This window comes from Microtus oregoni, unplaced genomic scaffold (assembly GCF_018167655.1).
Source record: "Microtus oregoni isolate MIOR12 unplaced genomic scaffold, Mior012 000034F_ref0000314, whole genome shotgun sequence".
NCBI lineage: Eukaryota > Metazoa > Chordata > Mammalia > Rodentia > Cricetidae > Microtus > Microtus oregoni.
In genome coordinates, this window is record NW_024543093.1 from 13,127,729 (window position 1) to 13,151,219 (window position 23,491).

The 23,491-nt window shown below is 40.6% G+C and overlaps 1 pseudogene; it reads left to right on the forward strand.

The window, feature by feature from the left end:
- Positions 1-4,562: 4,562 nt before the first annotated feature.
- On the forward strand, positions 4,563-22,734 carry LOC121432310 (annotated as a pseudogene).
- The last annotated feature ends 757 nt before the right edge of the window (positions 22,735-23,491 follow it).

A 23,491-nucleotide genomic window follows, 5' to 3' on the forward strand; every position in this document is an offset into this window, starting at 1 on the left:
TACTGAGAAGAAGGTATATTATTTTCTGTTTTGATAGAATATTCTATAGATGTCTGTTAAGTCCATTTGGGTCATAACATCTGTTAGTTCTCTTATTTCTCTGTTCAATTTTTGTCTGACTGACCTGTCTAGTGGTGAGAGGGGAGTGTTGAAGTCTCCCACTATTAGTATGTGGGGTTTAATGTATGATTTAAGCTTTAGAAGTGTTTCTTTGACATATGAGAGTGCTCTTGTATTTGGGGCATAGATCTTCAGTATTGAGATTTCCTCTTGATAGATTTTTCCTGTGACTAATATGAAATGACCTTCTTTGTCTCATTTGATTGATTTTAGCTTGAAGTCTATTTTGTTATATATTAGAATAGCTACACATGCCTGTTTCTTAGGACCATTTGATTGGAATATTTTTTTTCCCAACCCTTTACTCTGAGATGATGTCTGTCTTTGAGGTTGAGATGTGTTTCTTGTATGGATGGATTTCTTGGAAGGATGGATTCTGTTTTCATATCCAATCTGTTAGCCTGTGCCTTTTTATAGGTGAGTTGAGTCCATTTACATTAAGGGATATTATTGACCATTATTTTCATTATTGGTGTTGTTAATTTGTGGATTTTCCCTTTCTTTGAGATGTTCTGCTATGAGACCATCAGTTGTCTGTGTTGTAGGTGGAGTCAAATTCCTTGGGTTGGAGTTTTCCTTTTAGTATTTTGTGTAGGGCTGGGTTTGTAGCTAGATATTGGTGAATTCTAGATTTGTCATGGAATATCTTGTTTTGTCCTTCTATGGTGATTGAAAGTTTTGCTGGATATAGTAGTCTGGGCTGGCATCCGTGGTCTTTTAATGTCTGCATAATGCTTGACCACGACCTTCTGGCTTTCATTGTCTCCAATGAGAAGTCAGGTATAATTCTGATAGGTCCGCCTTTATATGTTACTTGTTTTTTTTCCTTTGCAGCTCTTAATATTCTTTACTTACTCTATATGTTTAGTGTTTTGATTATTATGTGGTGAGAGGACTTTTCATTTGGATCCAGTCTATTTGGTATTCTGTAAGCTTCTTGTATTTTCATAGGCATATCTTTCTTTAGGTTGGGAACGTTTTCTTCTATGATTTTGTTAAATATATTTTTCTGTGCTTTTGAGTGGAAATTCCTTTCTTCTATACCCATTATTCTTAGATTTGGCCTTTTGATGGTGTCCCATATTTCCTGGATATTTGGGTTAAGCTTTTGTTAGATTTAATGTTTTCTTTAACTGATGAGTCTATTTTCTCTATTGTATTTTCAGCGCTTGAAAGTCTTTCTTCCATTTCTTGTATTCTGCTCTTCATGATTGCATGTGTGGTTCCTGATCATTTTCTCATGATTTCTGTTTCTATAATTCCCTCGGCTTGTGTTTTCTTTATTTTCTCTATTTCAGTTTTCAAGCCCTGAATAGTTTCTTTCATATGTTTGATTTCTTTTTCTTGGTTTTAAGTGATTTGCTGATGTCTTCCAATTTTTTGTTTGTCTTTTCCTTCATTTCTTTAAGGGAATTTCTCATTTCCTCTTTAAGAGCTTCAAATATTCTCTTGAAGTTATTTTTTAGGTTATTTTCTTCTGCTTCATCCATATTTGGTTGTTCAGGTCTTGCTGTTGTAGGGTCTTTAAGTTTTATTGGTGTTGTGTTGCTCTTTGTGGTATTGTGTGTGTTCTTACCTTTTCTACTCATCTTTTCCTCTAATAGAGTAGTTGGGGCTGTCTGAGATTCTGTTGAATAATCTTCTAGGTGCCAGTGAATCCAAAGCTCAGATGTTTTTTCCTCGTGGTACAGTCAGTGCCATAGTTCTGGTTACCCTGTCATTTACTCTCTGTTCCTGGAGATAGCTCATTGCTTCTGTGTTTTGCTCTGCTCCCTTGGAGATTGCTGTCTTAGTCCTACTTTGGCCTAGGTTGCTGGCTTTGCCCTTTTTCTGTAAATCCTGATCTGGATTCCCTCCTGCAGAAGTCCCTGGCTTGGAGTTGGACCTGGGAAGATTTTTGGCTCTGGTCTACTGCCTTGGAGGTCCCAGGCATGGGTGTACCCAGAACTGCAGAGGACCTGATTACTCCTTCAGAGATCCCAGGCTCATGCTTGGACCCGCAGAGGTTCCAGGTTCCTACTTACTCCCTTTGATATCCCAGACTAATGCCTGGACCCACAGTGATCCTGGCTCAGGCCTACTCCCTCTGAGGTCCCAGACTCAAGCCTGGCCCTGCCAAGATCACTGGTTTTTGCCTACACCCTCGGAGGTCCCAGGTTTACTCCTGTCCAGACTGGCAGAGGTCCTGGCTCAGGCCTAGTTCCTGGGAGGTCCTAGACTCATGTCCAGACCCACAGGGATCCTATCTTAGGTCTACTCTCTTGAAGGTCCCAGATTCACGTTCAGACCCTCAGTGGTCTTTGGCTCTGGCTTACTCGCTCAGCGGTTACTCCCCTGTGACAGTTCTGGTGGAGATCTCTGGCTCAATCCTGATCTGCCAGTGTCCCGGGAATGGGTTGGCTCCTGGGATTGGATTTGCTCCTGGCTTCTGCCCTCAGTGGAGCTTGTTTCCCCAGGCCCTCTCTGTTCATTTCCTTTTGTTATTGGTGTGGGGTCAGGGCTTTTCTATGTAGCCCTGGCTGTTCAAGAATTCACTATGTAGACCAGGTTGTCCTCAAACTTCAAACTCCTCCTGCCTCTGCCTTCTAAGTGCTGGGATTAAAGTTGTGCACACCATGCCCTGCTTACCAACTGCTTTCTTTTTGTGTTGTGGTTTCTCCTTCCTCTTAGTAGAGTGAATACAAGAAAAAAATCTGCTGGGTGATTGATAGTTCTTACCTAGAAGGCTGAAATAATGATGAGTAAATATATATACATGAGAAGTCGCAATCTGTCACACTAATGAGAAGAGCCAAACTTTGTTACTTTTTAGGCTCAAAATTTGAGAGCATGTGTACAGGATATGTTTGCTTTGGGCCTAGTCAACTTTACCTAATGTTGTAAGTCACATCATGTCCTTTTCTTTCTTTTCATTTTAATGTGTGTGTGTGTGTGTGTGTGTGTGTGTGTGTGTGCACGTGTGTGTCTTTGCATGGGCATGTGCACATGCATGTTGCCAGGCTTGTCAACAAGTTCTTTTACCAGCTGAGCCATCTTGCAGGCACTGTTATGTCTCTTTTAGGCTTGATCTACAACACAGGCCATGGTAGCAAAAGCCATTTCTCCAAGCATTTGGAAGACAGAGAAAGGTGATTCAAGAAAAAGACTTGGTCTTCCTGTGTTAGGCAAATTGCCCTCTATTGAATCACTTTTTCCATACCTTTTTAAAAACTTATTTAACCTTTATTTTATGTGCGTTGGTGTAAAGTTATCAGATCCCCTGGAACTCGAGTTACAGACAGTTGTAAGCTGCCGAGTAGGTGCTGGGAGTTGAACCCAGGTCCTCTGGAAGAAGAGTCAGTGCTCTTAACTGCTGAGCCATCTCCCTGGGCTCCAACTTTTCCACATCTTGCCTATTATGTACTCAGTGAATACAGTTCACCACAGACACAGTGGTGTTGTGTATTCATGAGTTGAAAATATTACCATGAGTTAAAATACACTGAACACACTTAACCTGCTGAACATCAAAGCAGGGCTTAACCTCCCTCCGGTATCATCAGATCACTTGCATTGGGGTTATATCAAGTCAAATCATATACTACAGTATGTCTTATAATGTATATTGGATATCTCTTTTAATTCATTGCAAATATTATACTATATCAATTTTGTTTTCTAGATCCATCCATTTGCCTGCATATTTCAAGATGTCGTGTTTTTTTCTCTGTAATACTCCACATTTTCCTTATCCGTTCTTCAGTCGAGGGGCATTAAGGTTGTTTCCAGGTTCTGGTTATGACAAACAATGCTGTTATGAGCACATGTCCTTGTGGTACGATTGAGCATCGTTTGTTTGGATATATACGCTAAAGTAGTATTGCTGGTCTTGAGGAAGGTTGTTTCCTAATTTTCTGAGAAATCGCCACACTGATATCCAAAAGGCCTGTACCAGCTTGCACTCCCAACAGCAATGCAGAAGTGTTCCCTTTACCCCACAACCTCTCCAACATAAGTTGTCATCAGTGTTTTTGATCTTGGCCATTCTTACAGGTATAAGATAGAATTTCAGAGTTGTGTTGATTTGCATTTCTCTGATGACTAAGGATGTTGAACATTTAAGCCAGTTTCTTTATTAACAAATGGTATTTACAGAATACAGAGGGGATCCCACATCAGCAATGTACTCCTGATCTTCCTCTTTCGGTTTCTTGATAGCTGGCAGTGTATACATATGCTTTAATACCTGGTTTCAATCTCAGTTTCTATACTTCTGAATGGGTGCTTGACAGTTGAACGTCATTGCCACTGTATACAATTAAAGGAAGTTTCTTTCCCAGAACTGTAGCATTGAAAGATAGTAAGTCAGAACATCATAAATTAATGATCATCCTAATCTCAAGTAAAGTTACTCCAATTACTCTTTAGCATGGCCACACTGTTCCTTGAATTCTTTTTGGCCTATGTCAGACTATAACTCCAGTGTAAGCCCCTTGCTTCACCAGAGGCCCAATTGGCAGCCAGAACCCCAGGTAAGTTTGTTTTTAACACCTTCTGTAGGGTTGGATTTGTAGACAGATATTGCTTAAATTTTGTTTCAGCATGGATGTCTTATTTTCTCCATCTACTATAAATTAATGTTTTTCTGGGTATAATAGAGCTGGGCTGGAATCTGTAGTCTCTTCCAGTGTATAGAACACCTGCATAGACATTTCTGGGTTTCAGAGTCTCCATTGAGAAATAAAGAATTGTTCTATTATGCCTTTATATGTTACTTGCAGTTTTTAATATTTTTCTTTATTCTGTGCATTTAGTTTTTGATTATTTTGTGCCTGGGGAATTTTATATTCTTGTCCAGCCTATTTTGTGTTCTGTATGGATCTTGTATCTTGATATCCCCTTCTTTAGGTAAGGGAAATTTTCTTCTATGATTTCGTTGAAAATATTTTCTGTGCTTTTGACCCATGTTTATTTTCATTCCATTTGGTCTTTTCATAGTGTCCAAGATTTCCCATATGTTTTATGTCAGGAGTTTCTTAGATTTAATATTTTCTTTAACAGAGGTATCCAATTTTTTTTATCATGTTTTCAGTGCCTGAGAGTCTTTCTTCCATATCTTACATTCTGTTCATGAGAGTTGCTTCTGAGGTTTCTGTTTGCATCCCTAAATGTTTCATTTCTAGATTTTCCTCAGTTTGAGTTTTCTTTATTGATTCTATTCTGACATTCATGTTTTGAACTGCTTTATTCATTTCCTTCCACTGCTCCTGTTTTCATAGATACCTTCAAGGGATTTGTTCCTTTTTAAGGACCTGTATCATATTTATAAAGGCTATTTTAAGATCATTTTTCTTATGCTTCATCTATGTTTCAATCCTCTGGATCCACTATGGTGGGGTTGCTGGGCTCTAGTGCTGTGACAGTACTGTCACAGCAGATATTGGTTGTGTTTTTACACTGTAGTCTAGGCATTTGGGTTTGGGAAGACAAATTCTATGTGCTGATCTGTGGTCTTTTGTTTGTAGTGTGGGTGTTTTGCTTCTTGGTTTCTGTTGCCCTCTCTGACCCTTAGAGAGTGTTGAGACTGTGTGTTGCCTTCGATCCCACTATGTCTGGCTACTAGGGGCTTTCAAGCAAAATTTGCTTCTAGCTATTGGGAATTGACATATAGGAACAGATGGGCTAGGAGTGGGTGCTAAGGAAGTCCACAGGAAGAGGGATAGTGGGGGTGTTCCACTAAGGTCTGCTTAATCCCCTGGGGGTGGGGGCAAAGAATGAGGAGATATCACAACAGAATATCTGCTACAGAGATGTGGATAAGAATGGGGGATTGGACTTGGAGAAATGAGGAGAGAGGCTGAAGATCTGTGTTTAATCTATCTACTTTGCAGGCTGAAGTGGTCTATGGGTTCTGTTGGAATTGGGGGCTGAGATTAGACAATAAAAACTTGAGAAAAGTTTGGGGGAAAGATCTGCATGATCCACTGGAGTTGGGGGCAGAGAGGAAGAGGAGGCCATAGCAGGCCTTCTACTATGGAGCTGGGGATGAGACTGGGGTTTGGTTTTGAAGGACATAGGGAGGTGTGATGGTCTGGTTAGTAGATCATAAATCCCAGACTGGAGTGCATTTGGGTTCCCAAGCAATTGCTGCTGGGGTTTAGGGCTGGGATAAAGCAGTGAGCCAGAGACCATTAGAGTGGGAATCTGTATGATTCACTGGAGAAGGGGATGGGGTAGAGGGAGGTTAAAGCAGGAAGTCTGTTACACATCTGTGGTAAGACTGAGGGACTGGTTTTGAAGAGGATGAAGGAGAGGTGGAAATGGCCAGCAGGCTACCTGCTTCCCTGGGTTGAGTGGCATGTGGGTTCCCAGGGAGTGCTTGCTTTATTTGGGGTCTAGGACAAACAATGAGTGGAGGCAGGGAAGTTAGGCAGGTTAGAGAAGATCTGTGGGATCCTCTGCCTTTATAAAGGGGCAGAGAAGGGATGGCTGGTGTTCCACTGCAGAGCTAGGGATGAGTTGAGGGATTGGATTTGGAGGAAACCCAAGTTCTTTTCTTTTCTTAAGGTAAAATTTTCAGCTCCTATCTCTCCACCTCTATCCCATCCCCACCCCTTTAAGCCTGCATATGGTAAATTGAAAGAAGGGAATTTAACCTTACTTATTTGGGCTGTTAAAAATTTGATCATTCTGTGTACAATATTTTAAAGTTTTGCTGACATTCCAGCATAGAATGGTTGAACTCACGCTGTCCAGCAGTTGTTCAGTCCCAAAGAAACCACATAGAAGTCTACATTAATTATTAACTGATTGGCCTAGTCTCTCAGGATTCTTATTAACTGTTTTTTTTTTGTTTTTTTTTTTTTTTTTTGGTTTTTCGAGACAGGGTTTCTCTGTGGTTTGGAGCCTGTCCTGGAACTAGCTCTGTAGACCAGGCTGGTCTCAAACTCACAGAGATCCGCCTGCCTCTGCCTCCCGAGTGCTGGGATTAAAGGCATGCGCCACCACCGCCCGGCTCTTATTAACTCTTATAACTTATATTAGCCCATAATTCTTGTCTGTGTTAGCCACATGACTTAGTACATTTTTCAGTGAGGCAGTCACATCTTGCTTACTCTGTGTCTGGCTTTGTCTCAGTCTGGATGATGACTGTAGACTGAGACTTCTCCCTTCCCAGAATTCTCATTGCCCTGACTCTACTTCTCACTTGGTTGTCCCGCCTATACTTCCTGCCTAGCTATTGGCCAATCAGCATTTATTTAAAATACAAGTGACAGGGTACAGACCATTGTCCCACAGCAAGTATATATTAAACAATTTACTGTGGGCCTGGTGTAGAGGTGCAGGTTTTAATCCCAGCACTTGGAAGCTAGTGGCAGCAAAGTTGTTAGTTTAAGGTCAACCTTGGCTGCATAGCATTCTAGTTTCTAGCCTTGGGCATGGATATAAACACTACCTCCCCAAATAAAAATGATGTGTACAGCATTTTGAATTTTACTTTCTTGTTTATCAGTCAGGACAGCATTCATTTGTCTTTGAAATTACATTATAAAAATTATAAAGAAATATAAAAAAATTCTGGATAATGTATTCATATGACCTGGGACTTCCAGTTTCTCCATAGTGTCTGCAATCCTGTGTCATGTTCTTGGTTTCATGCCAAGACCTTGGTATGTACTTCCTCAGTGATTAACTAAAACATTTTAGGACCAAACTTGACCCAGACCTTTTTTTTTTTTTTTGGCAAGTCTAACTATGTAGCTCTGACTCTCCTGGAACTCACTGTTTAAACCAGGCTGGCTTAGAAATCAAAGAATTCCTCTGCCTCCTAAGCTGATTCAGACTTCTTGAGGCAAAATCTCTAAGATGAACTTGGGAGGGCAATATTCTTCTTGCCACCAGAGATTGTCACTCTGCATCTCTAAAGCATGACGAGGTCCAGAATGCTGTATTTTGGCCTATATCAGAGTTAGCCATATATAGTGAGATGCACCTGCAGAACTGAAAGGATGTTTCAGTGGTTAAGAGTGCTTGCTGCTCTCATTACCCAAATCAACTGTTTTCTAACAGTCTATAACTTTAGGAGATAGGATACTCTTCCTTCTCGGCTATTGACACACCTGCATTCGTGTGCATATATCCATACACAGATACACCAATAGCACATAATCAAAAGTAAAAGTAAAATCTTGCAGAAAGGTCTATTTCCCAGTGAGCCTTGTGATAAAGAACCCCTTAAGAACAGTTGCTTTGCTTTCTAGTGTACTGTATTGGATAAACTTCATGAGATGTTTAATGTTTAGTATTATGCTGACTTTGCTGTCTTTGATTCAGTTAAATGGAAGCTAGTAGAATTATTCTGATGACACTTTTGTTAATCCAGACTGAGGATATTCAGAAGATGATGTATATTAACTATTTTCAAATTATTGTTATTGGTAATTGATGGAAGTTCACAAGTAGGCAGCCTCATAACTGGAGAAAAACCTATCACCTTAGCATCTCAAGTCATAGTGAAATAATAATCATAGAATTTGAAGGTCATGGGAGTTCTAGACCTGTACATTCTACATAGTAATAGCCCTTAGATAGGTTCTGAACCTGTAAGTGCCTCACTATGGGATTTCCTTTCCTGTGTGTGCCAATGAATTGTTTTCAATTTGGCTCTGAGGAAATAGATTCCAGAACTCATACTCCAATCAGGAGCATTCATGCAATTTTGAATTTCAGGAGAGAATGTTTTATCCTACCATATAAGAATATGAGGAACTTAATCTTTGACTGAGACAGAATGGGGACAGACCATTTGGAATATGAGCATAGCACTCACGTGCTGATGAATGCCCATGAATTTGCCTTACCTAACAGTATGGCTACCCTTCTCCTACATCAAAGGCTCAGTGAACATTACAGAAGTGGGGACAGAAGGAATGTAAACCTCAAAGATGAGTGCTGTGCAATGTCGTCTTCTGCAATATCATGGTTGTTATGCACATAAACTCACAGCAGCTGTGGTTACTGACTGCAGTCAAGCCAGTTAGGAATTATTACATGAAACGAGATGAACTAACTGAGGCCCCAACCCTAGCAGAGGTGTCATTGTTAGTTGATGTACCTGGGGGAAAGTAACCACTTTTCTTCATGGGTATGGTCATTTGTAGCATGCCTGTGGCCCAGATGATGACCCTGAACCCATTTTGCGCATGAGAAGCACTAATTGTACTTGATATATTAAAAATAAAAATACAAAAAGTTGGAGATGTGATGCAGGGGTTTTGAGGAGAGTTGGAAAGAGGTAGGGATAGATATTTTACTTTGTGTATGTGTGTGTGTGTGTGTGTTTGTGTATATAATTTTCCAATAATAAAAATACCACTAAGAATCTGTGTAAAACAGTCAATCTTGCTGTGTTTGTGTCCAAGTGGTGATCATTAGATTAATATGGATAGGAAGAAATCATTCAATGAAGAAATGACTTTGAAGGCATGTGGTTTTCAAGTCTTCCCACCCCATCACTGTCACAAAATTTAGATGTGGCATCATGAAGAGCACGGTGAAATCTCTAAAACCCCTTCAACATTCACTATGTGCTTTAACATCAGAGGGAAAGTGGTCATTTTATTGTTGACTTATTGTTATGACAAAATATCTGAGAAAAGCGACTTAGGATAGGAAAGGATTATTTTGGTTCCCTGTTAGAAGGATGCAATCCATAATGGTGAACGAAGTATCACAGAATTCATGTTGGTGTGTTTGAACTCACTACATCCTGACAGAGCAGGAAACACAGAGAGAGGTTTATAGCGATAACCTTAGAAACTGCCCTCCTTGCCTTCCTAAAGCTGAGACCATCTTCTAACTTTTCTACAATTTCCCAAAAGAGTGCTATCACACTAGAGACATGTTTCCAAATAAAACAAGCATATGGAGTAACATTTTATAACCTATCCAAACAGCTGTGTAATGTGACATTTGGAAGAGACATTTTTTTTCTTGTGAATGCATTATAATGGTCTATTTATTCTAAATAGAGCAGAAGAAAATAAGAGAAATTATTCCAACCTTGTCTACCTGTTTGAACCTATGAATTTTGAATCGAATGTAAGAAGTATGAATGAGGGAGTACTTACAGGACCCTGGATGACTCAATACTAGCCACATCACCAAAAGACACCCCACCCTCAGCATGAGTAATGACCTCACAAAAGCTAGATCCTTGGTGTTCCACCCTTAGTCAGCCTTTCACTGGTGTGCTAGATAGCAGAAGATAGGAGATTGGCTCGAATCTAAGGTGAAGTTATCATGACCCACCTACTCCTACAGTGGAAGGATAACCGCTGTCTCACCACCTGCATAGACATAAGAACACTGTATTATTTGGCCCGCTCCATTTCTATGGCCATAACCACCAAAGCAATCTCTAGTACATGATGGCCAATGCTGTGAGTGTGTGGGGCCATCCAGTGCTCTCTGCTTTGTAATTGCCTGTGGTCATGTTAAGCTCAGAGGAAACAGCTCTACCCTACAACCTACTCTTCCTCAGTCTTTGACATTCCTTCTATACATTTTCCTGGGGTATTTTCTGTATTGTTGATGATGGTAGTGGTGGTGTGTTTTTGTCGGTGTATCCCAGAGCGTTGTGACACTATGCCATTGTAAAGTGCATTTGTTCTCGGCAATTTTAAGTATAAGTGTTTGCAATTACTGCTGTTTACTGAAAACAAAAAGATGTTTGCCCTCTATGACAAAAGAGGAGTGTTATAGTAATCTCTTAGCACAATCACAAATGTTTAGAAGTTGATTTTAGAGGTTCATTGTATCCATTGCACAACACATCAGTAGCTTGTGTATTTGACTATGCCTTCAACTGCCATAGAGTTTGTTTAGCTTAAAGTACCCAATGGCCATCTACTGTGGATCTACCTTGATTGCCATTAGAGTGTTTGCTGTATCCATAGCAACCATGCCATTATTGCTCTCTGGATCCATCGTGGCCAGCATATTGATTCCATACCAGTCAGACTCTACAATCAACCTGGACTGTCGGGAATAGTTATCCATTAGCTGTTTGTATCAATGACTTTTAGCACTGTCTGTGGAAGTCCACAGGAAAGAGATTTCCAGTTTAGTTTTAGCTCAATTCTTCCCTGTCCTGTGACTAGAGCATGTGTGGTCTTCAGCAACAAGCACTTACTATCTCTATTTCTAGTGTACAACCAACAGTAGTGACAATAGCCTGCATATGTTGGGGCTGAGGATAACATTAGATAACTCAGTAGCCTACAACCTACAGAGCAGTCAGACATTCATGGCACTGGGGTTTTCATCTGCATCCTGTCCTTGGGAGCCTTTCCCCCATTTCACTGGGTGTTTGAGTTTCATCACAGTGACTGCCTGGAATCTTTTTATTCTCATGGGCACTGTTGTTTGCCAACCTGACTACTGCAAGGGCAATGTCCACTATTAACAATAGAATGTTCTTGTTGGCCCTAATGAAAATGATTTGATCTAGGTAGAAATGTTAGTTGAACACTAGAAAGATGTCAACTCCCCTTGAATTATATACTGAAATCTATTATATAAAGAATATAACATCTCAATAATGAAATTATGATATCCAGAGAAATTTCATTTTTAAAGTTTGCACTGGTTCACATGTCACGTGTATGTAAAGCTCGGAATGTGGCCAGCAAGGTGAACTCCACAAGTGTGTTATCCATGCTCCCTCCAACTAAATAAAAGGTAAATACACCCAATAATGTTTAAAAGGGAATTTTAAAGAAGTCTCCAAAAATGCTTTCATGGCTAGATTTTTTGTGGCCCTCCACCTTAATTGTGGCCTTTTAATTGCTCAAGAAAAAGAAACAAGTATGTTCTTTGAATTAAAATGATATAACTTTGAAAATCTCTCTTGCCTGAACAAGAGATTTAAGATGAGGAAGGAGGAAAGTGGAGAAGTATACTGAAGGCTGCTCATCCCCGGGGACATCTGCAGGGCTGTTCTCCTATTAACTCTAACAGTTAGCATGCCACATCTGCAGACTGTCGAGAATTAAGTCTCTTCTCAAGCCACAGAGAAGCTCAGGTTATTGACTCACCCCTGGAAAGCAGGGAAGGGAAGTGGGGATACAGATTCCCTGAGGTGGCCTCGTCCCCAGCAGTGTTCTGGGGCCCTGGGCTCCCTGTAGAAGAAGGAGAAGCAGCTGGACCACAGCCAACCAGAACAGGCAGTGGGCAGGTAGCACAGGAAGGATAAATAATGGTGACCAGGCTCCTCCAAGCCCCTGGCCAAGCAGGCTTCAGTCATACCAGTGTAGTGTCCACATGCACAGGCATTTTCAATCAGGAATTTTTACTAGAGGGATCAGGTGTAGAGCCTGGAGTCTAAGGTTAGTGGCCTTTCCTTTTCATCCACCTCACCACAAAAATCTGGGAAGCCAGAGGCAGCCAGGGATTGAAAGAAGTCACTTTCTTCTGCAACTCTTCAAGAAATTCAAGTATATGGGGCATGGGTCATCAAGACCGTGTGATGATTGCACAGTAGTTTGTATCTTCTCGGGATCTCCTACTTCATGAGGTAGGTCATTTGGACAGGCAGGAAAGATGACTTGCAGAGATATAAGAGAAGACTGTCTTACCCAGGTTATCTTTCTGTGTTAACATGTGTTGGTCTGTGCAGCCAGAGTCCAGCAGCAGGATGGGGGCAGGCAGGCATATGGAAGACAGAATACACTGAGGACTGAGAAGCTAATTCCAAGGCATGTAAGGAATAAGGAATTCAAGCGGAAAGTGGAAGTAACAGATGCAAAGAAGGGCTAGGGAGCTGAGAGATGTCAGTGAAGAGGAAACAGGAGGGTCAAAATGGGATCTTAGAGAGAAGTTGGATAAGCCGTTGGTTCTCAAACATGGTCCATTCTTCAGGAAATATTTGACAATTTGTGAAAATCAATGTGTCAGAATTCAGGGCACAGCTCTCTCCATAAAGACATGGTCTAGGCATAACATCTCATCATTTCTGTGTGTTCAAATTTGTTGTATTCCACACCATGGAAATCATGTAGAATTTGCCTGCTTGAGCCTTCTGTGAGTGGTCCCAGAAGCTTGTATTTTGAGGAGAGTAAATGCAGAATTACTGTTCATAAGCAACAAATTCATTCAGAAGGGTAACTATAGTCAATAAAAATTTATCATATGTGGCAATGAGCAAATTGTGTCTGCACACAAAAATTTCTAAGCAGAAAGTTGAATTTATTTGGCCAAGAGTTTTACTTAATCATGATACATCTATTAATATATAGGTATTCATCAAGGTATTCATTGTGTTGCATAAATGAATATAATGATGATGAGCCAATCAAAAATGTTAAAATTCAAAAATAAATGATACTTTCCTAAATGTCCCCAATGGTGAATTTGAGAAACACTAAAAAAATTTATGGGTAAGATTTATCCATGCCTGACTTAGTCTGCAGGTATCTGAATATCAAAGTGGCACCAGCCATGGGTACATGTGAGATTATTGTTTCCTGTCCTACCTTCTCCATGCCTGTCTTTGACCACTCCCTTTGTGTGTGTGTATGTGTGTTCCTGAACTCCACGTTTATATTAGGTGTCATTCTTATTGTTGTACAGTCCCCAGGTTTTGACAATTGTGCAAAGCCATGTGTTCCTCATGATGGTCTCCAGCACTCTTCCTAACTCTAGAAATCCTCTTCACTTTTTCTTTTCCTCCTTCCTTTTCTTCATAATTCCCTGGAAGCCACACATCTTTTATTCTCTCACCAATTTTTTATTTTTCTGAATTCAAGTTCCTATCATGCCAATGCATATGCAATCTCAGTCTCCTCTTCCTGGGGTGATCAGCTCTAATTGCAGAGTTCTCCCTTTCTTTGGATTGTTTGAGTCATGGGTAATATAAAGATAGAAGTGGCCACAGTCAGTCACAGAGGAAAGACATCTCTGAGTGAGAGCAGCCTCTGGTTTTCTTTTTAACAGTCATGAGTAAGCGATGAGTAGAATAACAGGAGGTCAAGAAGACAAGCTCTGTGAGCACTAGGTCCTGAGTTCAAATCCTGGCCCTTCTGTTCCACACTTTTCCTTCCCTGGGAGAGAGATGAGTTCTCTGTGGGAATCTCCCTTCTCCTATAGATAACTTGGAGCACAGCAGTTCCTTTCCACAGCCAGGGAAAGATTCAAGGACCACGGGAGGGTGCTAAGCCTAGTGACAGATGCATGAGGATGCTCGAGACAGATACAGAGGACAGATGTTCTTATGGGAATCTATTGTGTTTAGTACATTCTATTTACAGTAGTCATTAGAGTTACAACAGTCATTGATAGAAGAATTCATAATCCAGATCCATGAGCAGATGTGAGCCCAGCATGATGCAGATCAAAGGATCCATGACCAAGGAGGAAGCTGGTTATATCATAGTCGCTTAGGAAAAAGTGACACAAACTGATTTGGGAAGAAAATGCACACAAAAACTCTAAAAAGGACATGACATTGCATCTGTGTTTTAAACAGAAACATGTATTTGTCAAATGAACAAAGGGAACTTGGGCAACAAACTCATGCAGAATGGAGAGGAAGGGTACCAATGAGGCAGCTGTATTTTCTATAGGTTAGCGAATTTTAATAAGGATAAACGTTTCTCTCTATGGGGTTATTCATACTTTCTGGAGATGTTTTCCTTGTCACATTTGGTCAGCTGCTCCTGCTATCTACACAGTAAAGATGAGGGATGTTGTTAACCACCACAAAAGACACAGGAGGGCCCATCACAGAATGAATTATTAGGTTACAATTTCAATAGGCTTGTGTTAAGAAACCCTGCTTTGTGCACAGAGGAACGGTATGAATGCAGCGTCCATGTGTCCTGGTGGCATCCATTCAGTTTTATCCTACAGGATGTTATTTCCCAAAACCATTCACCTCCATGATCTCAGAGTGTTGGGGTTGTATGGGGCTGTTGGAACCACCATTTTTTGAACTGATTGGAAGGTGCTAACTCTGAAATGGGGGAAATGGTCTAATGATATCTAGAATAGAAGCAAGTATCCTGAAAAATTGTTGTATTTGGAGGAGCATAGCTACCACTCCTAAAGTAGATAGTTCTTCTTTGATTTTTTTATGATAAACTTGAAAACACTCAATCAAAGACCTTAGCTTATTGAAGAGGGCATTCACCAGGGCCTGGAGAGTCAACTCCATGGTTGATTGCGACTGCTACACTTGCAGTGCACCCTTGTTTGGTTTCCAAACCACACATTGAGGAGCTCAGAAGCTCTAGGGGGTCTAACATCCTCTTCTGGCCTTCTTAGGCATCTGAACATATGATATATGTTCACACATATACACAAACACACACATGCACACACAGTAAATACCACCACCAACAAAAATAACAATAGAAAATGTACTCACTTGTGCTATAGTTTGGATTTGGAACAATCTTAAAAACCCCATTTCTTTTTTTTTTTTTTTTTTTTTTTGGTTTTTCGAGACAGGGTTTCTCTGTGGTTTTGGAGCCTGTCCTGGAACTAGCTCTTGTAGACCAGGCTGGTCTCGAACTCACAGAGATCCGCCTGCCTCTGCCTCCCGAGTGCTGGGATTAAAGGCGTGCGCCACCACCGCCCGGCAAAACCCCATTTCTTAAGGATGTGGTTGCCAGTCCATGGAATTATTAGGAGGTGGCCTTTAGATTTGGGGACTAGGAGAAGGTTTTAGGGCATCGGGGAAGGTTTTGCAGTCCATTTGAAGAGGATTACGAGACCTTTGTCCCTTTTTGTCATGCTCTTTCAAACATGTGCATGCAGTCTCTGGGCTTCCTCTCTCCCTAATATGCTAATCATGATGTTCTGTCAGAGGCCCACGTCCATGGGACAACTGGACTAAAACCTGAAAAACTGTGAGCAAAATAAACCCTTCTCTTGAAAGTGATTTTACAAACATATTTTTAAAATGATTTAGTTTTCTTTCATGTGTATGAGTATTTTGCTTGCATGTGTGCTCGTGTATCACAAGTATGCCTGGTGCCTGAAGAGGTCAGAAGAGGGCATCCTATCCCCTGTATCTGGTGTTGTGGACAGCTGTGAGCTGCCATATGGGAGTTAGGAACAAAATTTGCCTCTACAAGAGCAACTGGAGCTCTTGAGTGATGAATCATTCCTCTAGACCCAACTATTTTCTTTTACCATTTGTTTGTGTGTGTCTTTGTGGATATGCACATAGACAAGCTGGTGCTATTGGAGGCCAGGGTGTGAAAATTTCTAGACCTGGAGTTACAGGTGGTTGTGAGACACCTGGTGTAATGCAGGGAATTGAATGCAAGTCTCTGGAAGATCAGCAAATGCTCTTAACTACTGAACCCTGAACCATCTTTCCCGCTCCCAAACATATTTTCCGTGTGTGTGTGTGTGTGTGTGTGTGTGTGTGTGTGTGTGTGAAATATATAATGGGGGATGAAATTTGGGACCTTGCATTTGTCTACCCCTTAGCTAAAAATCTCCAATCCTGAAACTGATTTCTTATTGTGGCAAAGTAAACATAACAAAATTTTGCCATTTAGGCAGGGAAGTCACCAAGGAATAGAGGTTTGTTGATAAATGGGCAAAAAGTTTCACATAAAGTTCAAAGAATCGGTATTCCTTAATATATAATATACCTATTGCAGAGCAGAGTGGCCATTTAAAAATAAAGTATTATATAGTTCAAATCAACTAAAAGGCAAATTTTAATTCTTCCCATAAAATAAAGAAAAGGCACGATGTTGCCTAGTAATAGTGCTTGCTCAGTATGAGGTTCTGGGTTTTATCTCTGGCACTGAAAAAAAAAAACTAAAAACATGTTAAAGAACTGAGCATTTGGCTAAGAGGGTAGAATTATTTGTGGATATGGGTTTGGATCCTCACCATCCATCTAAAAAGCTAAGGGTGACTGAGCAGAGCTATAACTCATTCCTGGGATGGCTGGAGACTGGAAGATTAATTGACTTAGTTGTCAGACAGCCTACTGCAAAAATTGCCAGCTCCCGGTTCAGTGAAAGATCCTCCCTCAAGGGAATTGAGAGGTTAGTGACAGAGGCATACATATGATACAGGTCTCTGGCCTCCACACATGTTTACAGACACATACAACCCCCACACACATGTGCACACATGCACACATAACACAAAGTACTCTCATAAATACCACACAAACACACATGTATATAAAAACTTCATTACAGAGGTAATGGTATGACCATGGAATAATTTAATCATATTGTATCACACACACACACATGCACATACACACACACATGCACACAACATGTGCTCCATAGAGCAGGCAATTTTGATTACTCAACCAAGAATAATGTTAATAATTCTGCTATTGTTACTGTATTAACAATAGTATGGAAACAGAATGAGCTTAGGTTCCCACCAACAGACCAATGGATAATACAAACGAAGTACATATGGACAATGGAATGTTCATTCAGCCATAAAGAAAAACAAAGGTAGGGAAGCCTCAGGAAAATGTGTGGAACTGTGTATCTTTACATGGGTGTAAGTGTTGGTGGATACCAGGACACTAGAAAGGAGCTCATGTGCAGGGAAAGGAGGCTGTGAGGGAGAGGGGCAGGGAAACAATAGAACACACGTGATATCAAACCAGAAGTGGGAAAGCTAGAGATGGAAGTGTTCAGTGGGGATGCGGGGCAGGGAAATGAGGGAGGGTCGCCCAAAGCCAACGTGTATGAAAATATTTTAAGGACGCTTGCTACTTTGCGAGGAAAAATTTTAAAGTTGAAAAATAATATTAATTATTCATTTTAAAACAAGTCATCAGAAATATAAGCACTATGTAAAATTCAGTGGTAGTGAGCATAATCGTGATATCATAGAACTCAATGCTTCTGTTTAATGACAGACATTTTATTACTCCAAAAATAAATTCTACGGACACATGTTTAGTCATATGCTATTGTCTTTTTTGCTTCAGACCCTGCCAACTTTTTGTTTGTGCTAGACTCCTGTGAATATATACACTGATACACTGTTGAAATACGGAGCGGCGGGCTGTGTCCCGCCACCCGGCTAGCTTTACCCAAAATAATTACACGGAAACTGTATTCTTTTAAACACTGCCTGACCCATTAGTTTCAGTTTCTTATTGGCTAGCTTTTACATATTGATCTAACCCATTTCTATTAATCTGTGTAGCCCACGAGCTGGCTTACCAGGAATGATCTTAACCTGCGTCTGTCTGGAGTGGGAGAATCATGGCGACTCCCTGAATCAGCTTCTTTCTCCCAGCATTCCGTTCTGTTTACTCCACCTACCTAAGGGTTGGCCTATCAAATGGGTCTAGGCAGTTTCTTTATTAATAAGAAATCACTCCCACATCATTTCCCCTTTTTCTGTTTAAACAAAAAAGAAAGGCTTTAACTTTAACATAGTAAAATTACATATAGCAAAACAGTTATCAAGCAAGAATTACAGTTACAATATTTATATCTATTTTATCTTTTATCATAACTAAGGAAAACTATATCTATCCATTCTTCAACTCCATCAAAGACTCCAGAAGGATATAATACTACCTAGGTAAACAAGAAATAAGAAAACTCTGGAAATGACAGAGACATCTTGCTGCCTGGACAGTCACCCAAAGTTCTTTTGTATGGTTGGGGCATCCATCTTCAGCCTTCAGGCCCATAGTATCCAGCAGACATTTCCATGAAGCAGGAAATTTCAAAGACAGTTCAGTCACTATCTGCTGTGTCCTGCAGAATGTCTCGCAGACTCTTTCATGAGTCATGAACCCCAAAAGGCCGTCTCACCTTTAGGCAAGTTCAGCAGTCCTCTCTCTGCGGGTTCTCTGTGTCCATTTTATGCAACAGACCAGGCAAGAGCAGTTTCTTGCCCAAATGGCTATCCAACTCCATAAGGATCCTCTTCGATGCCCATCTTCCTCTTGAAGTAGATTGGTGCTGCCAGGAGCAGATATGTCTCATTGTCATGAAAAGTCCTAAGTTATTAAAACATTGAATGCCATATTCTGCAGTCTTTGAAAGATATGAAGAATGTCTATCTAACTGAAATGTATCTCTATATATCTAGAAAATCTAACTAACATGACTACAAGATTGACTATTATTGATGATTAACCATTAACCTATATTTCTTAATTATACATTACATTTTTAAATGAACTACACAATCACAATACCTTAATCAAGATCAGAAATACATATACATATAACAAAATTGACTGTAAAATCCACACCAATGCAAATTACTCATACCTATATCATTTCCCCCTTTAAATGTAAAAGAACATTTACAAACAATATTTTGGGAACATGGGCGCAGTTTTTTCTCTCCAAACTGCTTCCTGCTGAATGGGGGCGCTGTTAATCAGATCATTTAGGGTGTAACCTGTGTGTCAGGTTCATCTCAGTTGGCAGTTGAGTGAAGTAATTTTGTGAAGATGTTCACAGCAACTTTTCGGGAGGTCGTGGTCTATCATACCAAATTGGGATAGAAGAAATCCACAGGGTCTGGTCCTCTGTGAAAACAAAAGAAGACCCTTTCCAAAGTATCATATCCTTAGACCCAAATTTTGAAATCGTAATACCTTTATATCCATTCTGGTTTAGCTTGGCAGCCCATGTAATGAAATATCTGTCTGTACTTAGCTCCTTTACAGTCAAAAATTTTAAAGAAAACACAATGTACATAATCCAGACTCTCTGTGAATTTTCCATTTTTACGTGGCTTATTTTTCTTTATTTCTTTTAATCTCTTAACTATCTGTACTCTGTCTCTTTAAAGACTTTACCCTTTTTTTAAGACATTTACTTTATTCTCTATATTCTTATTCTTCTCTCTCTCAAGCCTATGTACATTCATCCAACACTGTGATCCACTGAGGTCTGTAATGTCTGAATCTGTTTTATTGTGAATCTGTAATATTTTTACTATCCAGGAGCATTTCTTAAAATGTTAAGCACTTCTTAAAAACTTAAGTTGCACCATGTACAGGTAATACGGTACCGCCTGTGTCCTGCCCAGTTGAAACCTTAAATGCGCTGTTTTTATGGTAATTATGGTAGTTCCTGCCTGAGACCAGCACAGTTCAGCATGGCAGAGCTGAGCCAAGCTGCTCCTGCCTCAGAGCCATTTGGTGCCCCTGAGCCACACACAGTTCCAGGCACACAGCAGTCCACATTGCCATCAAGCAAGCCATAGAGCTTTACTCCAAATGCTCCATTCAAAAGCTCTGTCTCCCACAGGAGCCAGACAGAGATCGCAATGGCGGCACAGCCCAGAAAGCCGGCATTTTAAAACAGCCAGTTTTTTCCTGCTGCTGAGTCAGGACAATTTCTTTGCGGCACGCAACCCACAAACAGCAAAAAGCTGTCTTAAATTCTCTCTCTCTCCTTTTTAAGTCCTCTCAGGTTTTACGTGGAGTTCATTAGCACGTTGGGTACCACTCTGTTGAAATACGGAGCGGCGGGCTGTGTCCCGCCACCCGGCTAGCTTTACCCAAAATAATTACACGGAAACTGTATTCTTTTAAACACTGCCTGACCCATTAGTTTCAGTTTCTTATTGGCTAGCTTTTAAATATTGATCTAACCCATTTCTATTAATCTGTGTAGCCCACGAGCTGGCTTACCAGGAATGATCTTAACCTGCGTCTGTCTGGAGTGGGAGAATCATGGCGACTCCCTGAATCAGCTTCTTTCTCCCAGCATTCCGTTCTGTTTACTCCACCTACCTAAGGGTTGGCCTATCAAATGGGTCTAGGCAGTTTCTTTATTAATAAGAAATCACTCCCACATCAATACACGATTCACAGAGGCAAAGTGGACAATATAATTCAAATGCCCATCAACTGGGGAAGAGCATCCACATGAGAAAGTATTGTTTGGCTATAATAAAGGGAGTTGTGTGATTAGAGAGGCAGCTCGGTAGTTACAAGCACTTTCTGTGTAAACCCAAGAACCAGTGTTTGGATGCTAGCACTCACATAACAAGTCAGGATGCCTATGCATTCCTGTAGCTTGTAGAACAGAGAGGAGCAGGAAAAAGAGAATTTTGTAACTTCTAGTTCCCAGTCTAGCCAATAAAGCTTGAGCTCCAGGTTCAGGAGACATCTGGTCTCAAGGAAGTAAGGAGAGAGAGAACTCTGTGCCCTCTTCTTGCTACCCTGCATGAACAACAGGCATTGAGCCTACCACCGCACTTGCACACACAGCACACACACTTACATAGACAAGCACATGCTGCTGCAACACAGTTTAACCTTGAAATAGGATGCTTAGCAAAAGCTGTCAAACACAGAAGGTCACACATCTCAGGATTCCATTTACATAAAGTATGTACAACAGGCAAAACCAAAGGACCAGAAAGCAAAACAATGATCAGGTCTTTTAAACGTTGCATTGTATGTTACAAAAGATCATTGAAATATAGTTAACTGATTCATATAGAAATGTGGAGACCTTATTAAAAGATTATTTGCTAGGCAAAAACAGCATTTCCTTCCAACTTATGTAGACTTAAAAATGCTACGTTGCACCTTCTGGGTGTCACCTTTTAGGAAAATTTTAAGAAAAACTTACTATTTCTTTTGTCTTTTTAATCTTCCTTCCTTCCTTCCTTCCTCCCTCCCTCCCTCCCTCCCTCCATCCCACCCCTCCCTCTCTCTCTCTTTCTTTCTCTCTCTCTTTCTTTCTTTCTTTCTTTCTTTCTTCTTTCCTTTCTTCCTTCATTTCTTTTTTTAATTTTTCTAGTAGGTATTTCTTTATGTAGCATAGGCCTGTCCTGGATCTCTCTATGTAGACCAAGCTTGCCTCAAACTCACAGATATCCCCCTGCCTCTGCCAACCGAATGCTGAGATTAAAGGCATGCAACACCACTAATGGACTTGAAACTTACTATTTCTTAAAATAACTATTGAGATATGAAGAAAAACACAGAGAAAAACAGTGTGAATAAATTTTCTGAAGTTCACAGTAGGCAGAGTTGGGATTGAAACTGGTTCTGCTACTGTACATTGTTACACATTTGAGCTGATTACCTCAGAGCTTGCAGTTCAATGTGCTCATGAGTCCCCGTGACTGTGCCTGCTTGGTTGCCTTGTCCTGGGTTGGTGGTTCATTTGTGGGAACAGCCATTTTCAATCTCACTTTCTGTGGACCCAATGAGATCCACCATTTTGTTTGTCATGTTCATCCTCTATTGAAATTGGCATGTGGAAAGAATGTACTGGTAGTAGCCAGAGGTGTAGGAATGGTGTGCATCACAGACCTCCTGGGATGCTTTCTCCTCATCCTCCTCTCCTATGCCTTCATTGTGGCAGCCGTCTTGAAGATACCATCAGCTGAGGGTCGGCAAAGGCCTTCTCCACCTGTGCATCCCACCTCACGGTGGTCATTGTGCACTATGGCTTTGCCTCTGTCATCTACCTCAAGCCCAAGGGTCCCAAGTCTCTGGAGGGAGACACTCTGATGGGTATCACCTACACGGTCCTCACCCCCTTCCTCAGCCCCATCATCTTCAGTCTCAGGAACAAAGAGCTGAAGAATGCCATGAAGAAAGCTTTCCTAAGCAAACTCTACCCAGAGAAAATTTAATGACCTATAAGAAAATTCTTGTGGATTGGCACACCAAATTTTACTGTTTGTGAAAATTCTCTATCACTATGTGTTTACTTCTGATACTTTCATGTTGGTCAAACCTTTGTAGTCATATGTAAGTATACATGAATGGGTTAACACCTGTGATTTATTTGGGCAATGAAATAAATATGAGAAAATAGACAGAAAATGGTATTTGACTTTTCTAACCTGGTACAATACACATTACTACTCTACTTGTGCTGAATATTTTTCAGGAGGATTAATACAAGCCTCACAATATTGAACAAACCAGAATTGGCTGATGTATTTATTGTGAGAATATTTACTGCCCTCTGTTTCCCAAACTCCTGTCTTCTATGATCCCCAACAACACATATCCATAAAGTAACAAGAATTGGAAGACTTCATGACATGCTTTTGTCTGTTTGTCTGAGGGAGGCACAATCTTTAAGTTTACTAAAGCTGAGATGGGAGTGTTGGCACAGGCCTTGATCCCCATTACTCCAGGAGGAGAGGCAGTAGATGCTCTGAATTCAAGGCCAGCCTAGTCTACAGAGAGAGTTCCAGGACAGCATGACAGCTAGGTCTACACAGAGAAACCCTATCTCAGAAAAAAAGTATAATAAAGACTGCCCAGTGGAAAAGAAAACTCCCTAAGTTTCAGAACTGCCAGCATGTAAGCTACAAAGCGCAATAAGCAAGGACTGGGGCAATGACTCAGTGGGCCAAGTGCTTGATTAATAGAAATATA